General features: G+C 36.6%; 1 pseudogene; it reads right to left on the minus strand.

Moving 5' to 3' along the window:
- Positions 1-6,028: 6,028 nt before the first annotated feature.
- On the minus strand, positions 6,029-21,351 carry LOC112627033 (annotated as a pseudogene).
- Positions 21,352-23,138: the final 1,787 nt, after the last annotated feature.

Below are 23,138 nucleotides of genomic sequence, written 5' to 3' on the forward strand. Positions count from 1 at the left end.
TTCATTATTGTGAATAGTGTTGCAATCAATATGGAAGTGCAGTTATATTTTTTACATGCTAATTTCATTTCTTTGGATATATACCCAGTAGTACGATTGCTGGATCATATGGCAGTTCTATTTTTAACTTTTTTATGAACTACCATACTGTTTTTCATAATGGCCACACTCGTTTACAACCTCAACCATGTGAAAGTGCTCCCTTTTCTCTACATCTTTGCCAATACTTCCTGACTTTTGTCTTTTTGATACTAGCCATCCTAACAGGAGTGAGGTAGTATCTCACTGTGGTTTTGATTTGCATTTCCCTGGTGATTAGTGATATAGAGCATTTTTTCATACACCTGTTGATCATTCATGTGTCTTCTTTTGAGAAATATTGATTCAGGTCTTTTGCTCATTTTTAATTGAATTTTCTTTTGCAGTTGAGTTGTTTGAGATTTTATATATTCTGTTTGTCAGATGGATAGTTTTCAAATATTTTCCCCCATCCTGTAGGTCACCTCTTCACTTTGCTAATGTTTTCATTGCTGTTTCAAAGAGCTTGATGTAATACCATTTGTCTATTTTTGATTTTGTTCCCTGTGCCTTTGACAACTTACCCCCAGATAATATTTGCCAAGAATAATGTCCTGTAGCATTTCCTCAATTCTTTTTCAGTAGTTTCATAGTTTCGGGTCTTAAATGTAAATGTTTATTCCATCTTTAGTTGACTTTTGTATATGGTGAGAGATAGGAATCCACTTTCATTTTTCCACTTATGGATACCCAATTTTTTCAGCACCATTTATTAAAGAGACTCTCCTTTTCCCATTACACATTTTTGGCACTTTTGTCAAAAATGAGTTGACTTAACTGTGTCAATTTATTTCTGGTTTCTCTATTTTGTTCCATAGGTCTATGGGCCTATGTGTCTGTTTGTATACCAATACCATGCTGTTTTGGTTACTATAGTTTGGTAATATAATTTGAAATCAGGCAGTGTGATGCCTGCCTCCAGCTTTGTTCTTTTTGATCAGGATATTTTTCTTTACTTCCTTTTTTTTTTTTTTTTTTTTTTGAGACAGACACTTGCTTTGTCATCCAGGCTGGAGTGCAGTGGCAGTCTCCACTCACTGCCACCTCCACCTCCCAGGCTTAAGTGATTCTTGTGCCTCAGTCACCTGAGTAGCTGGGATTACAGGTGTGTGCCACCATGCCCAGCTAATTTTTGTATATTTAGTAGAGACGAGGTTTCACCATGTTGGCCTGGCTGGTCTCAAACTCCTGGCCTCAAGTGATCCATCTACCTCTACCTCAGCATCCCAAAGTGCTAGCATTATGGGCATGAGCCACTATCCCTGGCTGTGTGGGACTGTTTTTTTTTTTTTTTTTTTTTTTTTTTTGAGCCAGAGTCTCACGCTCTCACTCAGGCTGGAGCGCAGTGGGGAGATCTCGGCTCACTGCAAGCTCCGCCTCCCAGGTTCAGGCCGTTCTTCTGTCTCAGCCTCCCAAGTAGCTGGGACCACAGGCGCCCGCCACCACGCCCGACTAATTTTTTGTGTTTTTAGTAGAGACAGGGTTTCACCCTGTGAGCCAGGATGGTATCAATCTCCGGACCTCGTGATCTGCCCGCCTCTGCCTCCCAAAATGCTGGGATTTCAGGCGTAAGCCTCCGTGTCTGACTGAGATTTCTTTAGCTACTCAGTCTTTTGTGATTTTCTTACAAATTTTAGGATTATTTAACGTTGGTAGTTTTATAGATGTTGCATTGAATGTGTAGACTGCTTTGGGTAGTGTAGACATTTTAACAATATTAATTCTTCCAACCCATGAACACAAAATATATTTCCATTTTTTGTGTCTTTTTGTATGTCTTTCATCAAAGTTTTATAGTTTTCAGGGTAGAGATATTTCACCTTCTTGGTTAAGCACCTTAGATTGTACCTATTGTAAATAAAATTGACTTCTTGATTTCCTTTTCAGGTCATACAATATTAGAAAATAGCAACACTACTGATTTTTGTATGTTGATTTTGTATTCTGCAATGTTACAGAATTTGTTTATTAGATCTAACAGTTTCTTGGTAGAGTCTTTGGGGTTGTCCATATATAAGATCATGTCAACTGTACACAGGGACACTTCAGCTTCCTCCTTTCCAATTTGGATGCCTTTTATTTCTTTCCCTTACCAGTTGCTCTGACTTCTATTACTATGTGGAATGAAAGTGGTCAGAGTGGGCATCTTTGTCTTGTTCCTGATCTTTGGGGATTAGCTTTCAGCTTTTCCCCAATTGATGTTAACTGTGGGATTGTCATATATGTCCCTTATTGTTTTGAAGTACATACTTACTAGACTCAATTTGTAGAGTTTTTATCTTAAGGGATGTGAAATTTTGTCAAATTGTTTTTCTGCATCTACTGAAGTGATCATATGATTTTTTCTTTCTTTCTGTTAATGTAGTGTAACCACATTTATTGATTTCTGTATGTTAAGCTACTGTTGCATCCCTGTGATGAATCTTACTTGATTATAGCAAATGGTCTTTTTAATGTGCTGTTGGGTTTGGTTTACTACTATTATGTTGAGGATTTTTGCATCAGGGATATTGGCCTGTAGTTTTTTGTTGTTGTGGTTTTTTTGTCCAGTTTGGCAATCAGGGTAGTGGTGGCCTTATAAAATGAGTTTGGAAATATTCTCTGTTCTACAGTTTCCTAGAATAGTTGGAGGAGAATTGGTCTTCTTTAAATGGTTCGGTGGAATTCAGCAGGCCCAGGGCTTTTCTTTGATAGAAGATTTTTTTTATTACTGATTTTCTCACTTGTTACTGGTCTATACAGATTTTCTATTACTTCGTAATTGAATCTTTATATATCCAGGAATGTATTCCTTTCTTCTGTATATCTAATATACTGGCACACAGTTTTTCATAATACTCTCTTATGATCTTTTGTATTTCTGTGGCATCAGTTGTAATATCTCCTTTTTCATCTTTGATTTTATTTATCTTCTCTTTTTTCTTTAGTTAATCTAGCTAAAGGATCATTGATTGTGTTTATCATTTCAAAAAAAACACTCTTCATTTTGGTAATCTTTAAATTGTTTTTCTATAATCTATTTTGTTTATTTATGCTCAGACCATTTTATATTTTCTTCCTTCTACAGATTTTGGATTTAGTTTGTTCTTGTTTTTCTAGTTTCTTGGGTTGTATCTTTATTATTATTATTATTAGAGATCTTTCCTCTTTTTCTGGTGTAGGCATTTATCGCTATAAACTTTCCTCTTATAAATGTTTTTGCTGTGTCCCTTAGGTTTTGGTATAATGTGTTTCCATTCTCATTTGTCTCCAGGAAATTTTTAATTTCTGTTATAATTTCTTTATTGATTCACTGGATTTTTTAAAGCATATTGTTTAATTTTCATGTATTTATACAGTTTCTGAATTGATTTTTATTGTTGATTTCTAGTTTTATACCGTCATGGTCAGAAAATATACTTGATATAATCTCTATCTTCTTAAATTTCTTCGGACTTGTTTTGTGGCCTAACGTGTTCTATCGTGGAAAATGTTCTACATGCAATTGAGGAAAATGTGTATTCTGCAGCTACCGGATAAAATATTCTGTAAATATATCTTACGTTAATTCGGTCTATAATGTAGTTTAAGTCAAATGTTTTTTCGTTATTTTTTTGTCTAGATAATCTGTCCATTTTGAAAGTGGGATGTTGAAGTCTCCTACTCCTATTTTCTTCTTCCTTTAGGTCTAATAATATTTGCTTTATATATCTGAGTGCTCTGCAGTTGGGCGCATATATATTACAATTGTTGAATTACCTTCTTGAATTACCTTGTTGAATTGATCCCTTTATCATTATATAATGGACTTCGTCTCTTTTTATAGTTCTTTACTTAAAGTCAATTTTGTCTATTATAACTATGGCTATTCTTGCTCGCTTTTGTTTTCTGTTTGCATAAATATCTTTCTCCAGCCCTTCACTGTCAGTCTGTTTGTCTTTAACAATGAGGTGAGTCTCTTGTAGGAAACATATAGTTTATTCCTTTTTTTTTAATCTGTCCAGCTACTTTATAACTTTTAATTGGGGGAATTGAATCCATTTTCATTCAAGGTTATTAATATATAAGGATTTGCTCCTACAATTTTGTTAATTGTTTTCTGGTTGTTTTGTAAATATCTGTTAGATTAATTTACTGTATGGTGTAATTAAGTCCAATGCTTCCTTATTGATTTTTAATCTAAATAATATGTTTACTGTTGGAACTGGGGGGTGTTGAAGGCTCCTATTATTGTTGTATTGCAGTCAAGTTCTCCCTTTAGGTCTAAGACTATTTCTGAGTCCTTTGTTCCTTTCTTTCTCACTTATTTAGCTCAGTGGCTTGGTGGTTTTCTTTGGTACTAATCTTAGTTTCCTTTCTTTCTCATTGCTTATCTGCTGTAATTTCTTGCTTTCTGGTTATCACAGGGCTAACATCAAGAGCCATAGAGTTATAATAGACTATATTAAGCTGAAAACAAGTTAATTTTGCTCACATGAGAGTACTCTAGACTTTTTTCCTCCCACCCTATAATTTGTGTTTTTGTTGCCTTAATTTACTTACTTATCTATTGTATATTCCTTAGCTCCTAATTGTGGCTGTTGTTGTTTTTCATCATTTTTATTTTAAACCTTCATACTAGAGTTTTGAGAAATTTTCATAGTACAGTTACATCACTGGGGTATTAGTCTGATACATGGATTCACCTCTAGTGGTGATTTCTATACTTTCCTATATTTTCATGAAAGTAATTATAGTTCTTTTGTTTACAGCTATAATGCTCCCTTAAACACTTTTTGTAAGGTCAGTCTAGTGATTATATATTTCTTCAACTTTTGCCTGTCTTGGAAGGTCTTGATTTCTTCTTTACTTCTGGGATAGATTTGCTAAATTGAATATATAAATTTGAGTATATAATCTTCTTCTCTCATAGCCTGCAAGATTTATGCTGAGAAGCCTGCTGATAGTCTAATAATAATTGTCTTATATTTGACTTGATGCTTTTCTCTTGCTGCTTTTAGAATTCTCTCTCTTTCACTTTTAAATGTTTGATTATAATGCATCTTGAAGAGGATTTTTTTTTTTTTTGGCATTTAATACAATTGGGGGTCTTTGAGCTCCCTGAGTTTGAATGTCCACTGTCTCTCTCAGTACTTGGGAAATTTTCACTATTATTTTGTTAAATAGGTTTTCTGTGTGTTTCGCCATCTCTTCTCCTTCCGATACTCCTCTAATACAAATTTTGTTTGCTTGGTGTTATTCTGTACATCCAGTAGGCCTTCATTATTCTTTCTTATTCTTCCTTCTCTTCTGACAAGGTTATTTCAAAAGACCTGTACTCAAGTTCAGAGACATTTTATTCTGCCTGAACTATTCAGTTGTTGAAGCTTTCAATGGTGTTTTTATTTTATTCATTGAATTGTTCAGCTCCAAGATTTTTGTTGGTTCCTTTTTATGATCTCTATTTCTTTGTTGAATTTCTCATTCAGATGATGAATCGTTTTACTGATTTCATTGAATTGGTTGTCTTTTGCTTATGTTCTTGTATCTTGCTTTCTTAAGATTATTATTTTATAATAATAACCCTTTAAAGGCATTTCATAAATGCCTGAATACCTTTATAGTCATTTTATAAATGTTGTTTCTTTGAAGTCTGTTATTTCGAGACTTATTGTGTTCCTTTGAGGGCGTCATGTTTCCTTCTTTTTAAATTTTTCCTATGTTCCTACATTTATATGTACACATTGAGAGAAACAGTCACTTTTTCCCATTTTATGGAGTAGCTTATATAGGGAGTTTTTCTGTAGATAGGTCTTAGGGAGTCAGTTGGGTATGATGTGTTAACTTTCATTCTGGGTGGACTCAGTAGCATGGTCTCTGTGCAGTATATTTAACTATATCCTTGTCAGCAACACCTGTGACAGATTCAGTGGCCTAGTCTGTGTGAGTTTATGATGATTGTGGTGCAGTTTTGCTGGGTGTAGGGGAGATATCAGGCTGGATGCAGGAGCAGATGTGGGCAGGCAAAGAAAATTGTCAGGCAGTCCTGTGGACTTTCCGTGAAAGCAGTGGTTCCTGCTAGACTGGCTGTTGGACAACGTACAGCTGGCTGAGCAGCTGTGTGGCTGTCTTTCTGGGAAAGTGGAGATACCACTGGACTGGCTATTAGGTCAGGTGTACATGAACACAGCAGGGACAAGTGGTTCTGCAGCAGTCTGTTAGGGGAATTTGCTACAACCTTGCTACAACCAGACAAGTATTGTGCTGGGCATAGGTGCATGTGAGCATGGCCATGACATGCAGCCTTGAGGAAGTCTGTCCACAGGTTCAAGCCACTGCAGCACAGGTTGTCAGGTCAGGTGCCATTGTATGCAGGTGCATACAGGTGCAGCAAGACTGGGTGGCCATGCAGAAGTCTTTCCAGGGACATGTATCCACCACTGGACCAACTGTCAAGCTGGACACAGGTGAGCACAAGTATGGCAGGGCTGAGTTGATTTGCAGTGGTCTGTTGAGGGGATCAGATCACCATAGGACCAGCTTTCAGGCTGGACATGTGCAGGATAAGTGGGCCAGTCCGTTGTTCAACACAAGTGTGCATGGGTGAGGCAGCCAGTTGACTGTTTAGTAGCTACCCTACTGAGCACTCTGCTTGTTCCCTGAAGGGGTGGTGTGCCACATGGGTTTACATGTTGGGGTCTTATTCATTCCATCTGGCCTAGACTCTTGGCAGCAAGGGTCATGGCATTGCAGACACCAGTGTGAACATGGTAATGAGATAATGGGACCTCAGCCATAGAAAGAATTGGTTGCTACTGGCCTCCAGGGAAGAATGCATTCTGGTAGTGTGTCCAGTTTCAAGATGAAGCTGAGCCATAACAGCTTAGTCCATGGGAGTGGAGACTGCTCAAGGTGGGCGTCTACTCTGAGGCAATGCAGCTGCACAACTCCTGGCTACTGTACAGACTGGGGTAAAGGCCTATGAGGACTGTGGGACTCTCCTGCACACAGGATTGCTGGGTTTGTGGCTGCCATGGGGACCTCTGGATATCTCCGGCTTACCTTTCCTTCATAAGAAGATGTCTCCACTGAGGCTGAGCTGAGCCGAGTGGAGGAGGCAGTGTGGCAAAGGCAGGATGTCTTGCTTACCTCTTTATGTTGCTATCCTGGTTTTCTGTGTGACACAGGTGTTTTTTCATCACCCTGGTGTTCTCCAGCATACTTCCTTAGTCTTTGTACTCAAAATATAGCTGTTTATTCATTTTTTGGTTCCTTTTTGTAGGGAGGACAAGTACCAGGTAACTCTAGCCAGCCATTGTTGATGTCACTCTATTATTTATAAAATGTAAATGATATCAATACAGAAGAATAGACTTTCCTAAAATATCATCACAGAATTTTACTTCCATCATAAGGTTCTCCATTCCATACATATCCATCTCTATCTGTCTACCTACCTACCTACCTATCCCTACAAAGGGAAGGTCAGGGTTTGAACATTTTACGCCTATATTCATCTTCATATCTGTGTCTTTGCTCATTTCATTCCTCTTCCATCTGAACATTTTACACCTATATTCATCTTCATATCTATGTCTTTGCTCATTTCATTCTTCTTCCATCATGCTCTTCCTCCTTTCCCAGACCTATTCTTAACTTCCCTTTCTTCAATCCAGAGGACAAACCTCACCCCTGCCAAGCTGCTCCTCTATCTGGCTCATAGTAATCATTTCTCTGCTTCTTATCCCTGACACTGCATCGTTACAACCTGGAGGATAAATATTGGCTAAAGTACAGTTACTAATGCATTTAAGCTTAATTGCTTTTAGAAGGAAAGCATTTATTACCTACTATTTAAGACTGATGATCAGCTAAGTATTTCATCCCTTCTGACCACATTGGTCTTTGTTATTAGAAAAAGAAATTATCAAACTTCATAGATATAACCAGCTCATAAAATAATTATCTTTTTCAGAAAATGTATAAATCTTGCTGTCATCACATGATGATGGTGATCTACTTAGATTACTGTATTTTTAAGACTCTGAATTTTTCCTTGAACCCTCATCAGGAGTTGTCAAGATGTGACTGACCCATAGGTCATTATTTTTCAAAATAATTGGGATTCCCTCAACTGTATAGTAGGTCTTGTTAAATATAAATGAAATGCAGAATTATATATCTTCATTTTGAAAAGTCTCTAGTATGAAACAGTATTATTCCCAACATAACTCTTCCTACTTTCTCTCTATGATTCCACCACAGACACACACACACACACACAAACACACTCACATCCCTATACACATACACATTCCACAAAAAACCCATTGGTTTAAAAATAGCAATTATTATTTTTTAATTACAAAATATGTTCATGCAACTAATCAATAGCAAACTTGGATTTTTGATCATTTTATCCCCTCTCAAAAACACACTCTTTAAATGTGCATAGATTTAATTTTACTTATTCGAAGTTAGCCTCCAATTTCTTCTCAAATGAAACCTTTTCCTCATATCACTGTCATATGTAATTTTCATACCCATGTATTTTCTGTTAACCAAAAATAATAGTAGACTATAATCCTGAAGTTCAAAACAATTTTATCTGTGACTTTCAAGTTTAGCTTCTGTAAACCTGTCAATATCAACTATAACAGGAAGATTTTTTAATTACTGTTTTCCCCAGGAGATTTTTTTTTATGAGAACCATCATAAATAAGAGGTAGAAATAGAATTACTACAAATAAGTGCAAATAATTACAAGTACTATATGAAAACATTTTCAGATATTAGACATAATCATTTTTGCTTGAGCTCCTGAAATAAATACTCAGATGAAGCAGTTTAAGTTATATCTACTGTAAATGGGGGAAAACAGAAAAATGGAATCCAGGAATCTTGTACACTTTTGTGCAAAAATAAATTTTATATGAGATCAAGGTTGGTTCTCATATTATCAGTTTGTCAAATAATCTACAATTAATTGCTTTCTCTTTTTATTTTTTATTTTTTTGATTGTTGTTGTCTTTGAGATGGAGTCTCACTCTGTCGTCCTGGAGTGCAATGGCGCGATCTCGGCTCACTGCAACCCCTGCCTCTTGGGTTCAAGCCACTCTCCTGCCTCAGCCTCCCGAGTAGCTGGGATTACAGGCGACTGCCGCCACGCCCAGCTAACTTTTTGTATTTTTAGTAGAGGTGAGGCTTCACTATGTTGGCCAGGCTGGTCTCGAACTCCTGACCTCGTGATCTGCCCGCGTCGGCCTCCCATACAAATGAATTTCTTGAAGACTAAAATGACTGTTTCCTATCAAGTACTTTTAATTTCCAAACTTTAAAAGTAGGAACATGAGAGAATTCTGTGTATTTCACTGTTAAATATGAACAAATTATTGTTCATATGAGAGAATTCTGTGTATTTCACTGTTAAATGTGAAAAAACTATTGTTCATCTTTAGCAGTGAAATAGAGTTCTGTCATGTTTCTACTTTTAAGATTTATTTTTGCTTTATAGCAAAGAAAAGGAAAAAAAGATATAACTTAGTCCTGTGTTTTTAAAATTCATTTCAGTTACACACTTTCCCTTCTTAATTTCTCTCAAAAGGCTTAGAACGTTTAATAACACCTGCTGGAGTGATACCACCAGTGGCACTTCCCCAGAATGGTGCCCTGTGTTTGCAGTGATACAGACTACTGTCTCTATACTCCTCTAAACGCCTGGTTATATCTGACATCAGAAGAGTGGCCACAATAAACTATCTTCATGCCCACCGTGGTAAGATGTAGAAACTTGGGGCTCTGTGTAGTTGTGTTTCTTACCCAGCCCAATGGAACTCAGAATAGAATCTTTGTCCTACTACAGATGGTCAACAGACTGGAGTGTGCCAGTAATCTGAGAAGAGGCCAAACTTATTTTAATTACAAATTACTCCATCACTCCACATTTATCTCTCTGTACCTGTAGTAAATGCAACAGACAAGTTAATATACATTATTTAAATAACCATCAAAACCTTTCCTGCTTCAGCACTCTCCACCTTTCCCTGGAAACCCTGTAGGTTTGTAGGGATTTATAACTGCAAGTGCCTGAAGTCAAGTTTCAGTTCTAGCAAATGTGGGGTAGAACAAGCTGATCAGACATTGGAACAACAAAGACAGGAGGATTAAGGCAGTCTGCGAGGATGAAAGTATAAAGAGATCTTGGGGGAAAATAGCTTGAGAAGAGCCTTTTAAAAATCAAACAGAAAAACTCTCATCAGTTGGTTCTTATTTCTTTTTTAAAAATGTAGCAACATGTGCAAGGAGTTTTATATATCAAGTTATATCTCCCATTCTTAAAAAAAGAATTAAAAGGCAAGCGGTTTAATAACACTTCAGCATTTTCCCCAAAGTTATTTAGCATTCTTGTCATTAGAAAAACAATAATTTCAGAACATTTTCCAGGAAAAATACACAGAACTGGAAGGAAATGGATATGCCCATGTGGAAATACTTAAGTTCTTCTCTCATATTGAAACTACGCATTCATAGAGAACTTATGACATAATTCCTTGTTATGTATACACTTCTTTTGTTCAACAATGCCAAAAAGTGATAACTTGGAGACTGAGAATTAGACTGACAGTCACCTGTCATTCATTGTCCTTTATTCTGACAACCTCAGGCATTCAGGCATGGATTTATGGGTATTTCACCCCTTTCTCTTTATTTTTAAAGGGGTTGGGGGATGGGGGAGAATATCACAGGATTCAGTTCTGAATAGACTTTTGTTTTGCTCTTTCTTTTACCTCTTGACTGTGTCAAATGCAGTGTGTCTCCCATGCAGTTTCTCTCTTTAGAGAGCCTTGGCTTGGCCAGCTAGTTAGTATTCAGAGACAAGGCAAAGAGGATAAAATTCTTCTCTCTGCTTGCTGAGACTGCAAATAAGCAATTAGACTAAAAGCAACGTATTGGAGAAAGAAGGACATTGCAGATATCCTTGTTGACTGGAACCTGGCAATATAACTTTAAAATTATAGAAACTTCATACCAGGGAGAAATAGTCACTTAGAGGCATGTAAGTTGGTTAAGACACTAAGTCAGTATTTGCTACAGACATTTCTGCAGTGTAATGTATTCTGTGAACTGTAAAATTTTCCATTTAATCCTGTTTCCTTATTATAATGAGAAACAAATGGGTGAAATTAGCAATGGTGATAGAAAATTCAACCTTTTATTGCATTGCATGTTATGAAAACATTTTCTAGATTGGCGTGTTCCTCCCATTTTCATTTGAGCTCACTTTAAAGGATAGTAATGGAAGGCTGAAGGTTACAAACTGTTTTATGTCTGACCAAGCAGTATGATGTAGCTCTGCTGCATAGTTCTATGAAAGGTTTGAAACAATATATGCCAACCATTTTCTGGTTATCAGTTATGGCATGTGAGCTAGTTCTTAAAACTCTTCTTACTCCCTTCTTTAATATAGGTATTTTATGCTGCATTCTAGTGATTGATGCACTTCCCTTGCAATGCACAAATGCATTCACTCTGTTAGTAAAACTGGGATTACCTAATTCCATTATGTGATAGACAGATTAGTCTCAAGTATGCCTTCAAGATTGCCCAATTGATGGGAAGAGGCATGTAGACCTTCTTGATTAGCTATCCATTCCTTTTCCTCTTCCCACCCCCATCCTTCCAAACCACGTTTCCCAAAAGTTGAGAAATGCTAGCCTGATGAATTTATTTTTACACATTCTAAGCCAGGAAAAAGAAAGGAATCTGGATTATTGACATTCTTTACCGGAACTACAGTAGACTAGAGTTAGCAGAAAAAACTGCTAATCATCACAGTTTTCGTGTTGGAAGCAATTTGCCTATAATTAGTAAGTTGATAAATACCAACAAAATGGGTGCTAAAACGAACAACTCTTGTGCTGAGAGACATTTGACTCTACATTACACTTTGCATTTTTATATATGCAGCATTACATTTTGTTACAAAGAGCGACAACTTTAGTGGCAGCTGAAGCACTCTAATCTGTCTTCTGAAGAAAAGCAGACATACATCTTAATATAACAACTTCTTTTATAAAACGTATCTGTTTTTTCAAGGAATAAGCAATGCATGGATAAGAAAAGAAGTTGGTGTTTTATTTATTTTATATAAAATGGTAACAGATGATGGAGGACTTGTTTTGCTAGATAAGAAAATGCTATCGCACATAAGATTAAATGGTACCAGTGACTTAGGGTATATTCTTCATTGGTAATACCAAATTCACATTTGTTTGCAGATATTTGTGTTCTGCGTTTCATATAAAACAGCTATTTTACTAAATGTTTAACTCCATATAAAATCAAACCCATGACCGTTTTTGTTTAAGTCAAACAAGGAAATGCATCTGGTGTGCTGAAAAGTGAGACAAACATTTTATTCAAACAAACAAGATATAATATAGTTTATCTTTGAAACCAAACATATTTAAATATATGAAATGTTTTAATAAATACTAGCTTTTGTAAGTGTCTAAATCATAATAGATGCTTTATACATAATAAATAAAAGAATATGATGGCTTTGTCAGTGGTATACTGAAATTCTTGTTCTTTCATAGCTAGCAGAAAACATAATTTCACAGCAAATTCAATCTGTACAATCTGATAGAACAAAAGAGGTTATCCCAAGAAAGAAATAGTGAGGGTATAAAGAAACTTCTTTGTGTGAATGTGGTAGAAAAGACTACATCTTTCTAGTGCTTTTTAAATAGTAACTAGAATTTATGGTCAATTTCAGGAGCATCCTTATCTACAGCCCCTTTACTGGTAACTTGATTAGCAGATGTGGGTATCAGAGAACTTGCAGTGTCTTTATACTACAGACCACGTGGTGAATGGATTGATTACCGCTTATCAAGTAACTTCTAATATAATTTTTGATACCTTTGATTTATTTTTTTCTTTCCCATTAAACAATATCTTTGGTATTCCCAAGCACTGGATCAGACAGTAAGAAGTGGCCACAGGAAAGTAAATACATGTTTTTCTTCCCCTCTTTAGAATATTCTACAGTGGGTGGTAAAATAATTAAGCCATTTCAGAGTCATGTAAAGTATCCCAAATATGTCAGAGGAAAAAGAGGCTGCAATTTATTATTTTTCTGCAATAAATCAACATGAAAGAGAACATTTTAACGGACCAAGTAGCTTTGTTTTCATTTACAGTTCATATCAATAATTTTATACCATGAGCACTTTGCTTATTTGAGATGTATCTTCCATCAGGAACAGCTTGATTATTATGAAACAAAAAAAGCAAACATTTTGAGGAAGCATATGTTGCAGTTATTTGTGAAGTATGTGTTTCATCTCATTTATCATTATTATTATTATTACTATTCATCCTAGTTGAAACTTGGGCTTCAATTCATGGAGTATATATGCTTTTAATGATGATTTATGTGTAAGATCGAATCAAAATTCATTTTGTACATGTAAATTCTTCACAGTTTAGTATTGTACTAACAAAACAAAATATTTTCAGATCTTTGGAAAAGCTTTTCTCTTACCTATTTTCCAAGATTAAGAACAATATATTTGCAGACAGTCTGAGATTAAAGAGGGAAACTATGCAGCTTGACCAGGTCAATTTTGCTGTCATTTTTTTTGGTGCAATATTATTTAATTTATTTCTTTTAACATATGACTGCATTTAAGAGATCCCAACGTTTTGCAAGTGTCATATAACCTATCTCCTTGGAATATTTCTTTCTTTCTAAAACAAAGTTGTATATAGTCAGCTGCAAGAGCCTTTCTTCGTGCTTGGTTTCTTCCCAACCTTTTTTTTTGCCATTCAAAAACAATGCTGACATATGCATGAAATGACAAATAGCATTAGTGTAGTAAAGGAGTTTACCCAAACCTAAAGCACAGTCATACATTAAATTGTTTCTAAAAATACTGACCTAAGCGCCTCTATGAGTTGTTATAAGTAAAATTTGAAGAAAAAAAAAGACATTTGGAAGTGAGATGTGCTCTCCTTTATAGCCTACATAATTGCTGGCTTGCCATCATATTTGCTTGAGATGCCTTTGTCAGATATTATTTCATGTCTCTTTGTCAAAAGGGAAGGTTTTGAAGCCTTTTTTCTCCATCTGGACGACTGCTGTCAGGTCTCAGACCAAGCCTCCCAGGGCTAGAGCACTGTGTCCAAAAAGCTTTTGGTAAAAAGCCTTTAAGCAGTCCAGCCCCTCATTTCCACTCACCAGATCAACACATATGTTTTATCAAAAGAAAAATTCTAACATTTCAACATAAGTTTCAAACACCAGAACTGAAACTTAGTGACTATTTTTCATTAAGACGTAGTGTTGAATAACTCTTAGCATACAGAATTACCCATGCAGAATGTAATCTAATACAACAGTTATGTCATCTTCCTTGGTAAGTAGTGATTTTCTAGAAATTGATGATTTACAAGGATATTCTAAAAATGGTTGGCATCTCTAAGTAGATGTTTTTCCAACACATAGTAATACTCTATAGGGTAAGATGAGTAAAAACACGTTTATTTTTCATTCATTTACTTCTTCCAGAGAAATTAAGTATAAAGATCATGGTAAAGCTTATCATATCAGCAAGCAAAAACAGGAAAAGAAAGTAATTGTAGGACATACAATAACATAACTATTTTCTGCACAGATCCAACTAGGTGGAGAACTGTTCAATTAGGACCCACAGTTACTTTTAATGACACTTGTTGTGGAATAAGTGGAAACATCTGTTACCACGAACCACCACAGTGGCTACACATGAAAAACCCATTCTCTCTTCTATTGATTGGGACTGGTCTTTGTGGAATATTCTTATTAGTATGCTTAGAACAACCATGCAGATCTCTAAGCCAAATTAATTATTCTTGGTATTCCCAAGAAATGATCCTACAGTCATTTTTTTACCAAAGGCAGGGAGTAGGGGAACCCTTTCTCTGTACGTGGTTTGTGATGGTTCCTCATGCCTAATTGTCCTACTGTATGTTGCCCTATTTTACCAGCTACAGTCTGAATTCATTCCCATCCTCTCCTTAAAAGTTTGAAACCCCCTAGTGACAGGAATATTAATGTGCCAACACTGTCATATCTATTTCAGCTCATACATATGCAATGTCTTTGTTTTCAAAGATTTATGTCAGACTTTGCTGAAGTGAGGTATTCTACCATTTTAGATAATAGCATGCCAAAGTGATGTTATCAGCCACATTCAGCACTCACTCAAGCAAACGGGAGGAGCATCCTTCCTTCATGGCTTAAACTCATAGAAACTGTTATTTATCCTTATTTGATGAGAAAATCTTTCAGGGGGAAATGGTGTATTTTTAGAAGAAGATTATGGCCATCCTGTGGATTATCTTTTAATTAAGAATGGATGATTTGTGCCCACTCTGCTGTAGCAAACGTCTTGCTGCTAATGAAGTTTAAAAAGACTTACTTTATTTAATTACAGCTAATCACCAGGGTAAAATGTGGAATTTTCTTTGATCCTACATGTATTGTGGTAATCCCCATGGCAGATAGCATCTCCTCAAAATGTTTTGAGTTTTTCAGCCGGTCACAACTTGGCAAAAGGTGGAACAACCTTACACTAAAGAATTTCTTTCATTTCCTCTGTAGTTGCCTACCCTGGCATAAAAAATACATGAAATTTTCTTACAAGCTGAGATGGCCCCTGAGACAGAGAGTGTTGAAATATTCAAATATTTGAATATTTTACTTTGTTCAGTGTTCAGAACAGGGTTCTTTACTCTTGTTCAATGATTCTATTTAACCAACATTATTGGACACTCTCAATGTGCCAAATGCTGTTCCAGGCACTAGGAATGGAGAGAGATGAAGAGAATGGATAGAGTCCCACTATTAACCAACCTTTAAAGATGAACTTTGTTTACTCTCTACTGTATTTAGTCCATGTGGACATAAATAGATGAGTGTGCTTTAAAACCAAAAATTGTTTTTGTCATTGGTTTGATTTGTTTTTAAATAATTGGTTTGGAATTACTTACTCAAGCCTTGTAATATCACGCAGGACTATCTTCTTTATTGTGTATCTCTTCTGTCTCTTTCCTATGGAAAGTACAATATGTTAAACTCCCATTTTCTGCCCTTATTCTTTCCTGAATCTCAAAGAAAATTATTTTGAGAATACATGTTAAGCCACTCTTCGTTCTAGGTGATACCTATCTATGAGTTTTCATCCTCATAAACATACAGACTTAATCATTTTCACCAAAAGTAGAGTGTCATTCTTTGGTATGCTTTCTAATATTTACTCTTTCCAAAGTAAATTACATGATTTTCCCTGAAGTAAAAGCCCATCGCCAAAATTGATTTGTGTGTTTTAGTGTGTTTTATGTTTTTAATCTCAAAGAGGTCATCTTGTTCTTTTTTAAAAAGTACCTCCCTTCTTCCTTTTTTGTTTTTGTTCTGTAGTCTTCAGTCCATGTGACCCAGCTGATGTTAACTGGTCCTGAATAAAGGCCCTGAAGGGCAAGGTCATGCTGGCTCCTTGGGAGAGAACAGAACTGCGGATGGAGAGCAGTGGGGACAGAGGCCAGCAGAGACCTGTGTCTGACAGAAGAGGGCACCAGCAAACTGACCTACTCACCCCAGCTGCTGACCCCCACTCCAACCTGGGATCAAACCAGCAGCTGAGCACAATAGATAGGCTGGGTTCTTTTTGAAAAACAAAATTTTCCTGCAACATGAGTATGTCTAAACTAACTAATCAAAATGAAAGAAATATGTCTTAGTATACCTTTTCATGATTTGATAACTGGCCATTTTCAAGAACATCATGAAACCCCAGCTGTCCCACTAAAATAATTCTCACCAAGGAGGGGCATTTAGTAAAAGATAAACAATTCCTTTGAAAACTAAATAAATTATCTATCAAACTGTTACTCTATCTATAACTTTAAAAGAAAAAAGTCATCTGGGCAGAATTATTGGCTTCACATCTTCAAATGTGTTCTACTTTGTTTAACAAATTGAAGTTTCAATGAGTTCTTTTGGTTTGCCAGGATTGAAGCAGATTTAAAGTAGGTTTGTTGTCAAATCAGTGTATGGGTCTCTATCTCACACCTAGGCTTCCATTATCACACAATGATGAGCACTCTCTTCCCACCACCTCCATATAAACGCTTAAACACATCCCTTCCCTGCATACTTCCCACTGCCCACACTCATGTAGTAATTTATATGCCACTTTACCCAGAACTCCCTCCATTCTAGTAGGAAGCATTTAGACTTACAAAGTGATTGAGGTTGGAGGAAGTTCTTCCAAAGTGCAATTCGTGTGTCTTTAAAAAAAAAAATTAAACACTATAAAGTAGGAGAAGCAAAACAGAATTTGCGGTTAGTTCCTGTAATATGTTAAACATCTGCAGTTTTGTCTCTTCATCGGGATGCGGGGTTGTGCTGTAGTCACATCCTGATAACATCTGCACATTACTGATAGCTTTTGCTTTATTCTTTATGGTCTGCTGATGAGAGATTCTTTAACATTCCTTCAGTCATCAAGACCCCAGTTGGATTTCTTTGCTTGTGACAGCCTTAAAGGTGGTTTCATTTACATTTGCTAAAATGTCACAATATAGGAAGATATTTTCAGTTTGATGTTTCATCCCTTCCTTTTTTTATCCGGATGCTAGTTTTAGCTTTTCAAATGAATGTCGAACTCAAAATAGATTTTCCATGAAATATATTTTGTCTGATTTTTGGAACACCATGTCTGCAGCAGAAGACTTATTTTTTTTTTTTTTTCCAAAAAAGTTTTCAACAAGGAATGGCACCTCTCTACTCCTGCTTGCATTGCAACAACAGCTACCATGCCATGAAAGGGCTAGCTTGTTTAACATCCAGTAACACAGAATGTACGACTAGTTTAAAGGTCAGGTACTGACAGGATGGGAGCTGTTTTTGCTTCCCTAATGACTCCAATTACACCAGAGCTGAGCAAATAGTCAATAAACAGTGGCACTAACATATGTAGAAAAATTGTTTATTTTACATTTCCAAGACAATTAGCAGTCCCCTCTCTGGTTCCAGGAAGACTTTGAGATCCTCGAGGTTTTAGATAAATGAGACCATGAAAAGTAATATAGAATATTCAAGTAAATAAGCTTGGGCTATATGAAAGCATTATTTATAATGCTGAATACATTTTTCTTGATGTAGCAAGTGAGTGGTCAATGGCAATACATAACACAACTGTAAAGAGCTCCATAAACAATAAATTCTAAAAAGATTATTTGGTTTTGAGAGTTAATTTTCTTGAACAATTTATTGGAGATTTTTCATTCCCCACTTGGGATTCATAGAGTTGAATAAGAGCTTTCACTGACATTCATTTTTAAAGTTAAGGTGATAAAACATATTTTTTTCCATTTTATAATATTTGGAGATTTTTATATATTGTATTGATTTCTCATGTAATGCTATTGAAGTTAGAGAATACTCAATAAGATTTCCTTTTTTTTTTTTTTTTAATTTGTTGAGACTTCTTTTGGTCTATCCAGTTGCCTATACTGGTGAATTTCTCACATATACTTGAAAAGGACGTGTATTTTTCAGTGTTGGGTGAAATGTTCTTTAAATGTTATTTAGGCCAGATATGTTGACAGTACTGTTGAAATTTTCTATCTCTTTATCGATATTCTTTGTCTAGATAGTATATCAATTACTAATGGTGGAGTGTTAAAAATGCCCAACTGTGATTATTGATTTGAGAATATCTTGTTTTGCTTCACAGATTTTGAAACTTTTTTATTAGGCACATGCACATTTAAGATATGTCTTTCTGATGAATTGACCCTTTTATCATTAGGAAGTGTCCTCTTTATTTCTGGCAATTTTCCTTGTCTGGAGGTCTACTTTGTCTGATATTAATATAACCACACCAGCTAGGAAACACAGATTTTTTTCAATTGTCTGGCTACATTTGTGGGTCAAATATTTAAGAAAGAGTGCATCAGCTTACCTGTCAGCTTGCATTCCCATAAATATCAACCACAAGAGAGAGTTTATCGTTTCTCATGGGTAAGCCATGGCCTTCTGACACAGGAGCAATGAGGGAAAGAGAAATTAAATGAAACGGAAAAAAATGAGTTAGAATGTGACACAAAATAAATCAGAATATAATTTGTATTACTTAGAAAATTCACATCTGTAATTTTTAGAAGTATTTTAATATTTACTGAAAATTTGTACTTCACTATCAGCTGTAGGGGATTGAACAGTATCCTCTCAAAATTTATATCCACCCAGAACCTCAGAGTGTGACCTTATTTGGAAATAAGGTTTTATAGATATAATTAAGTTAAAAGGAGGACATACTGGATTAGGGTGAACCCTAAGTCCAGTGACTAGTATCCTTATAAGACAGACACACAGAGGCATGCACAGAAAAGAAGGCCATCTGAAGATGGAGGCAGAGATCAGAGTGATGAAGCTACAAGCCAAGGAACATCAGAAACTCGGAGAGTGGTAAGAAAGAATTCTTTTCTAGAGCATTTAGATGGAGCATGGCTCTGTCAACATCTTGATTTTTGAACATCTAACATCTCAAGTTGTGAGAGAATAAATTTCTGTTGTTATAACCCACCCAGTTTGTCATATTTTTTGTGGCAGCCCTATGTGTGCCCTGAAAACTATCAGAGCTATCTCAATTAGCAAATATTCTATCGTATTAGTTAGTTTGAACTGTCATAACAAAATACTATAGACTGGATGGCTTAAACAATGGGAATTTATCTCTCACAGTTCTGGAGGTTGGGAAGTCCAAAATCAAGGTGCAAGACAATTCATTTCTCTGATGACGGTGCTCTTCCTGGCACATAGCTGGCTCCCATACAAAGGTCTCAGAGTTGTCAGCAATATCCTCATTGTTGATGTCCATGCCATACCATGTGCCTCTCTGGGCATGCTATGCCCACAGCTTGTTAAGAATGCTTGTGGTATCAAAACCAGTATTGTCGCATAGCTGCCATATTATATCTCCAAGGCCTTAGCATACACCCCAATCCAGCTGCTGCATTCCTGGAATAGTCCTTACTAATCCTACAGGTACTTGGAGAGCTTTATCTCAATGGCTCCACCACCAGCCACCACCAAATCATTTTCGATGGCCCTCCTGACAATCATGATGGCATTAGGCATGAACTGTTCTGTCTCCTCCATAAGCTGTGGCATCACTGTGGAGGATAAAGGTGTATGTCTTGGCCTTGGGAGGCCAGTAAAGAAATTATACCTCTCACCTCCAGTCAGGGTCTCCTCAAACACCTGGCAGTTGCCCAGCATGTCTGCTGACAGAGCGTTCACAATGGTCTGGATTGACCCTCTGTAGGCCATCATTGTCCTCTTCAGATCCTTCTCAAGTACTTGGCCAGCACAGAACCTGCCCCTGTGAACAAAGTACTGAGCGACCACATCCCCACTGGAGAGTTTGGACAAGACAACTTTGGCTCCAGAATGATGGATCCTCACTAACTTGTCATAGAGAATGTTCCACTCAGCATCAACAATTGCCTGGTAATTCCCCATTGTGAGGACTCTGATCTCAGCATTATCTTTCTCAACTTTCAACTCAAGCTTAACATTTAAAAGTGCAATCTTGGGATTATGGCACTTTTGTGGTTGCATTTCCAACCCAGCATAAAAGAAATTCTTGAATGCAACACCAGCTACCAGATGGGAATCCTCTAGGGCTCCACCCTGTATCTTCTTGATTCCAATCATTTTAAGCTACAGCATTTTAAGCTCAACCACCATCTTTGCAAAGAAGGCTTTCTGCTGGGAGATGAGCTTGGAACTCAGAGAAGGATGGCACATTTCTCCAAACAGCTTCTTCTGCTCCTCTTTTTCTGTCTTCTTCATGGTCACAGTGATCTCTTTGCTATCATTAACTGCCCATTGGATGGCTGTTCAGAAAGCTTGAATGATGATCTTCAGGTACAAACCTTCTTCCACATAAGGTTTCACCTGCTTCAGAAACTCTGCAACCAGCAAGGTCACTGAGGTGGTGCCATCACTCACCTCAGCATCTTGATATTTGGCAATGCCCATTGAAGTCTTTGTTGCAGGACGGACAACTTCAAGAAGCTTCAGGAAAATTGTTGCTTGCCTCTGCCATCCATAATAAGCTTATCTGCACCATAGGAACCCAGGGTGGTTCTTCCACTCTCAGCAATCACGTGTCAGGCACTGATGTTACTCACAAGCTGGGGGATGCCTTGGGAACTATCAGTCCCTTCTTCCAACAGGATAACTGCTGTGGACATCATTTGAGAAGCTTATTCAGTGGCCAACTGCTCCTCCTCTCTTCTCTGTGTCCTGGCTACCCAGCAACCCACAGTGCCCTGCACCCACATGCACTTTTTGTTACAGCACATATCAAATAAAGTTTTCACTGCAGTTTTGAGTATGTGTCTGTGTTAGGTGCAGTCCACATGTCTTTTATCTTGTAAGCAATTGGATTAACTACTGGATTTTGCTATCATGTGAATATTTGAGATCATACCAAAAGTTGCCAACTGCTATGACTCAATTTTGAGGTATTTGGCATGCAGATTATCTCAAGGACTCTTCCGGTCTCCAAATCTACAGACTACCTTCATGATTCTGCCAAGATAATCTAAATGTAACCTTCTAGAGTTTTATTGGGGATTAGTAGTTCTAATGTTGAACGAGTGGACTCATAGCTCCCAAGGCCAAACCTACAGATATTCCGAAAGATAAATTACCTGGGTGCTCTCGATTCTTTTAAGAGAATATTTACATCATATGCTCTTTTACTGTCCACTGTGCTGACCTGTTCCAATCTAAATCCTTTTATTTTTCCCTCTAGGTTACGTTTTTAAACAAAACACCAACAAGGGTCTGATGATGAATTCTGCATGTTATTATCTCCATCAATAAGGTCCTTTTTGACATTCTTTCTTCACCAGACTTCTCTGGTTTTCCAGCTCTCTTCCTATTTCTCTGGCTACTCTTAATTCCTTCTCTGTATATCCTTTTTCTTATTTCCTCTAATATTGAGTTTTCTCTCAAAGATTTTTCTAGGCCAATTTCTTTCTTTTGTCATTTTTACAATGACTTTGAGGGCACACAGGTAACTCTCAAATCTGTACATCTCTCAATATGAATATTTTACCCGATCTACTGAGCACATTCCACTGGAAGCCGCAACAATCAATAATTGAACATTATTTCTCATAAGTCTTTTCTTCTTGTTCTTTATATTTCGCCAAACTACATATGTCAATAGGCCTCAAAACTGTATTTACCTCTGAATCACATTTAATCAGTTTTTATACCTCCAAATATTTTTAAAAGTATCCTTTCCCCCCCATTTCTACTACGAAAGTCATATTACCAGCAGTGTGATGCTAAATGTTTAACTGTCAGCATTCCTGCATATGTATATAAAAACATACATATGATCATTATTGTTTAATTATCCAAATCAAGATTTCTGAATGACTGGGCACAGTGGCTCATGCCTGCAATCCCAGCACTTTGGGAGGCCAAGGCAGGTGGATCACTTGAGGTCGGGAGTTCAAGACCAGCATGACCAACACAGTAAACCCTGGCTCTACTAAAGATACAAAAATTAGCCTGGCATAGTGATGCATGCCTGTAATCCCAGCTACTCGGGAGGCTGAGGCAAGAGAATCGTTTGAACCCAGGAGGCAGAGTTTGCAGTGAGCCGAGACAGTGCCGTTGCACTCCAGACTGGGCAACAAAAGCAAAACTCCATCTCAAAAAAATGACAGCTACATATATTGTTTTATTGGTGTAAAGGATGTATAGTTCACAATTTAAAAATTATGATTAAATACACAATACTGTTTAATGTAAATTTTATAAATGCAATTGATTCTCTGCAGTGTTTTTGTTAATTTTCGCCAAGCCCTTGTACCTATAGCAACCAACCTATGGTTGCAATTGATGAATAAATGCAATCCTAACATAAATGTTGTGCAAGTATAAAGATATTGTTAAAATTTTGTTCATTATCAACATCTGGATAATAATTTTTGATATTATAATAGAAGACTTGCATAAATTT

The sequence above is a fragment of the Theropithecus gelada genome, chromosome 6 (genome assembly GCF_003255815.1).
Source record: "Theropithecus gelada isolate Dixy chromosome 6, Tgel_1.0, whole genome shotgun sequence".
NCBI classification, from domain to species: Eukaryota; Metazoa; Chordata; class Mammalia; order Primates; family Cercopithecidae; genus Theropithecus; species Theropithecus gelada.